Here is a 5,418-nt window from a genome sequence, read left to right as displayed (position 1 = left end):
GAAGACCAGGAAAAGACCACATTCACGTGTCCGTTTGGCACCTATGCTTACAGACGCATGCCTTTTGGTTTATGCAATGCGCCAACCACTTTCCAACGGTGCATGATGAGTATCTTTTCTGACATGATTGGTGAATTTTTAGAGTCTTTATGGATGAATTTTCTGTGTTTGGCTCTAGTTTTGATACATGTCTGCACAATCTTTCACTTGTATTGTCCCATTGCATTAAGTCCAATTTAGTATTGAATTGGGAAAAATGCCACTTCATGGTGAAAGAAGGAATTGTTTTAGGACATGTAGTGTCTGAGCGGGGTGTAGAAGTGGACAAAGCCAAGGTTGACCTAATTGCCAATCTGCCACCACCTACTTCTGTGAAGGGGGTGCATTCTTTCCTTGGCCATGCTGGGTTCTATAGGCATTGCATTAAAGACTTTAGCAAAATTTCTCGTCCTTTGACGAATTTACTTGCTCAAGATGTTGCTTTCGCCTTTGATGATGCCTGTATTCATGCTTTTGAAACACTGAAGAAATGTTTGTCCACTGCACCCATTGTCCAACCCCTTATTTGTTCTTTGCCTTTTGAGTGATGTGTGATGCCTCTGACTATGCATTGGGGGCTGTTTTGGGGCAAAAGACGGATAAAATGCCCTATGTCATTCAATATGCTAGCCGAACTCTTCATGATGCTCAATTGAATTACACTACCACTGAGAAGGAGTTGCTAGCTGTTGTGTTTGTCTTGAACAAATTCAGATCATATCTGTTAGGGTCAAAGGTTATTGTGTTCACTGATCATTCTGCTTTGAAGTACTTATTATCCATCAAGGACACTAAACCTCGCTTGATTAGATGGATCTTGCAATTGCAAGAATTTGACCTTGAGATTCGAGATAGGAAGGGTTGTGAGAATGTTGTTGCTGATCATCTATCTAGGATCTGTGTAGTACCTCAGGAAGGATTCCTTCCTTTAAATGATTCCTTCCCTGATGAACAACTTCTCCAAGTATCCCAATTGCCTTGGTTTGCTAACATAGTCAACTATCTTGTAACTCATAAGATTCCAGATTATTGGAGTAAACAAGATAGGTTGAAATTCTTTTCCCAAGTCAAACATTTTTTTGGGATGACCCTTATATGTTCAAGGTGTGTTCTGACCAAGTCATTAGGCGTTGTGTACATGAGCAAGACTTTGCCAACATTCTTGAATTTTGTCATTCCCACGCATGTGGTGGACATTTTGGTGCTAGAAAGACAGTGGCTAAAGTCTTGCAATGTAGTTTCTATTGGCCTTCATTATTTAGAGATGCCCATGAGTTTTGTCAGGTGTGTGATAAATGCCAACGAACTGGTTGTTTGTCTAGGAAGAACATGATGCCTCTTAACCCCATTCTTATTGTTGAATTGTTTGATGTGTGGGGTATTGACTTCATGGGTCATTTTCTTGTCTCGTTCGGCTATCAATACATCCTTGTTGCTGTTGAATATGTCTCTAAATGGATTGAAGCTATATCATGTAAGACAAACGATCACAAAGTGGTGGTAAAGTTTTTAAAAGAAAATATCTTTAATCGATTTGGTACCCCGAGAGAGATCATCAGTGATGGGGGATCTCATTTTTGTAACAGAGCATTTGAGACCTTATTGAAGAAATATTCCATCACTCATCGGGTGTCCACTCCGTACCACCCGCAAACTTGTGGTCAAGTGGAAATCTCTGATAGGGAGACCAAACAGATTTTGGAGAAGTCGGTTCGCTTTGATAGGAAAGATTGGTCCACTCGATTGGACGATGCTTTATGGGCCTATCGAACCGCTTATAAGACTCCTATTGGGATGTCTCCATTTTGCCTAGTGTTCGGCAAAGCATGTCATCTACCTGTTGAGCTTGAGCATAGAGCTTATTGGGCCATTAAGCCTTTAAATTTTGATTTAACTGAAGCGGGTGAGGAGAGAAAGTTGCAATTGAATGAGTTGGAGGAGATACGTCATGATGCTTATGAGAATGCCAAACTGTATAAGGAGCGAACAAAGCTTTTACATGATAAATCTATTTTTCGCAAGTCTTTTACTGTTGGGCAGAATGTTTTACTTTATAACTCACGATTGCATTTGTTTCCAGGGAAGCTAAGATCCAGGTGGTCCGGTCCATTTGAAGTTACACAAGTGTTTCCTCATGGCGCTATTGAGATCCGTAATCACGGAGATGGGTCGATCTTCAAAGTTAACGGTCAGAGGCTCAAACCGTATCTTGAGAATGTACCCACACCGGAGGAGGTGATGGTGATTTTATTGGAGGAACCTGTCATTTCATCTTGAATGCGTCAGAGTCTTGCTTACAACTATAAACTTAGCACATTGTGGGCAATGCCCACGTTTCTATCCCTTTGTACATTACAGTTTTATTTTTATTTTATTTTTTTTGGTTTATTCATACTCTCTTGCCGGCTGAGAGCATAAATGGTTCCGGTAGTCGATGACCAGACTTTTGGTCCCCAGTTTGAGAGGTCTGTACTCAAACAACAGTTCTGGGATTGACCAGTTCGATCTTGAAGTATTGAATGAAAACCTTATGGTGAGTAACTTAAGGACTTGTGTTCAGCGCGTGATTCCTGCTGCCTTCAGTGGCCAATCACACGGAGATTTCTTCAAAGTGTGATGTGGGATAGTGGTTTCATCTACGAATGATTACCTACGGGTACGGCTGATACGAGTAAACCTTCTTCGAGGGAGACTATGTATCATTCCTGGGGGTCTTTATTATTCTTTTTTTTTTGTAGTCGTTATAGTGTTTTAACTTTTCCACATTGAGGACAATGTCAGGTTTAGGTTTGGGGGGGGGGGGGGGGGGGGGGGGGGAACGACTCTTTTATGTCTTAGCAATAATTTTCTTTCGATTTTTGTTCGTGGTTTTCAAATTATTCCTCTTAGTATGTGGTTAACATTAGTAGAGTTAAAATAAGTTGCTCAAATGTGTTTCAAAAATGATCGTAAAACTGTGTAGAATATGCCTATTAGAAATTTGATATCATTTGTTGTGATCCATGAGAATTCAGTGGGATAACTTACTATTGCATTAGACTTGGAACTTAGTTGCAAAAGAGAACATGTAAATTTAGTGTTGATCTATGTTAGTCTGAATAGTCTTGTATGCCTGTTTGAACTCAATCTTTTTTATACCTTAGTGAAATTCCTTGTTGTAATGTATGAATGCGAATGGAAATGCTCTTGCTTGCAAAAGACAGATAACTTCAGAAATAGCCTGGCAAACCCAGGGACATGCATCGGAACAGTCGGTTACTTAAAAATAAGTGCATGTGCAGTGAAGACGAATACAAAATGGTGGTAATACCAAAAGTATTCAGTGAAGAAAAAAATTACGCTGGTAATAGCAAAAGTGCGCTGGTAATAGCGTAAAATGGTTTTAAATCTCGAAGCAATGAGTTTCCTTAGCTTTGATGATGAATTGTAATTTGAAAGAAGTTGCAGGTCAAGATTGAAATTAGTATATTTCTTTTGTGAGATTGTCAGACAATAGGCTTACTCTACTATTTTCTCTTAATTGTGATGTGACCAGGATTTTATTGTTATTTGTTGCCTCTTTGTTCTGTTGAAGTAATAGGTTATGGGTCACATTGGTTCAGGTGGACTAATAATGAGTGTATTTGGATTGATAATAGGCTATATTTTACACAGGTTTTCAAATTTCGCAAGATCTCATATGATTTTCAGATATTTTACGATACTAAGTCTTAGTCATATGCTAATGAGGAGTAAATTTTCTTCAGTTTTTCTTTTTATATTATTGATTTAGATGAATTTTGTGGGTAAATTCCATGCAAACCCTCACGAGACATAACTCGTCCACTACTACAGAGTAGGGGTTTAACGGCTTGTTGCATGCGCTAAATGCAATCGTGCTCCCTACGAAAGTGGCATTTTGTTTTCCTAGGCTTAATTTTGGTTCGATTGTTGTTTTACTAGGGACTAGCAAAGATTTAGGTTTGGGGGTGTGATAGATGTCATATTCTGACATGAGAACTAGGTTAATTATGATAAAATAACCTTTATAATTTTGTTATAGGTGGTTATTTGTCGGGTTTCAAATGAAATGAGCATTTATTGAATTTGGCATTAATCACTGTCGATATTGCATATTTTTCTCTCCTGAATTATATTTCATTGTTTTTAAGGTTTATTTCTTCCTGAAATACTTTTTATAGATTTAATTATGGAATTTCAGGAGAATTTGGGTGGAGAAGAAGATATTTACCAAAATGCCCTTAGTGAAATGGAGGTAATTTCTAGGGAAAATCATTTTAACATAAGAAAAATCATATTTAAAGCAAAGGGAAGAGTCGAATGAAGAGGGTCGAAGGCAGCGTGAAGAGAAAACAGAAACGGAGACCAAAACAGAGGTTTTTGACCGAAAACAGGGGAGGACCAGAGAGGAGTTCCCCACCGTCGTTCGCCGGGCCAATACCTTTTGCCGCGCCACCGTCGTCCACCGTCATCCACCATCATCCACCGCCGTCCAGCAACCGAGAACAAACCCGAGGAGAACTCGAGAGAGTCTCCGTCGAGGTGAGTTCGACAGTCATCGCTCACCAGGCCGAGAAGTGATCCGAGAGGGCTTCTCCGGTGCCAATCCCGCTTTCCGACCATCCTCCGGCGTCTATCACATATTCCGACCAGTCCCGGAGCCATTCCGACTCCAACCGAGACTCGAGAGAGCCGGTTAGAGAACGTCAGCTCTGTTTCGCTCTTCGCCGGATGTTAGCTCCGTCCATCGGCTTCTAACCGTCGTCGCCGGCGTCCTCTCTACCTCCGGCCACTCACTCTTACCAACCCGAAGCCATTGATTTCGGGAAATTGCAGCACCCGTGAGAACGAGGTGCTGCCCGAGCGAGAGGAGGAAGAAGGGGAGTAATTCGTCATTATTGAATTTAGTTTTTATATGGTTTGAACTTAGGTTTTGAATGTTAATTGAATCTGATTTGATAATTAATATTTATTTAAGATTTGCTTTCTGGATATTTGATTAAATTAGCTAATTAGGGTAGGATTATAATTGAGGTTGGATTTTGGTATTTTAATCTGATTTCTGTCTTTCACTCTATGTGCCTGAGAGTGGCTAGACACAAGGATTGAGAAATCGGATTCGTGATTACGTGGCGCTCGAGAGAGGCATGAATGACGGTAAAATCCAGAGTTGATAATTTTAGCATCATCACAATAGGAAATTGATTCTCTGCATTCTATTCTAATCCGCTCTTTGTCATTAACTCTAGGCGTCAGAGAGGGGCTAGACGCAAGGATTGAGAATCTGGATTCGTGGTTACGTGGCGCTCGAGAGAGGCACGAATCACGGTAAAATCCAGAGTTGACGTTTCCTATTGCGCAAGTAGTTAATTAGATTAT

The 5,418-nt window shown here is 40.2% G+C and overlaps 1 pseudogene; it reads left to right on the top strand.

Moving 5' to 3' along the window:
- Positions 1–266: 266 nt before the first annotated feature.
- LOC137946915 (uncharacterized) lies at positions 267–5,148 on the top strand (annotated as a pseudogene).
- Positions 5,149–5,418: the final 270 nt, after the last annotated feature.

The sequence above is a fragment of the Aristolochia californica genome, unplaced genomic scaffold (assembly GCF_029961685.1).
Source record: "Aristolochia californica isolate CCGP_79_NKW_82.1479 unplaced genomic scaffold, dmAriCali1.0.hap1 SCAF_1, whole genome shotgun sequence".
Lineage (NCBI taxonomy): Eukaryota > Viridiplantae > Streptophyta > Magnoliopsida > Piperales > Aristolochiaceae > Aristolochia > Aristolochia californica.
This window is presented reverse-complemented; position numbering and strand designations above follow the sequence as displayed.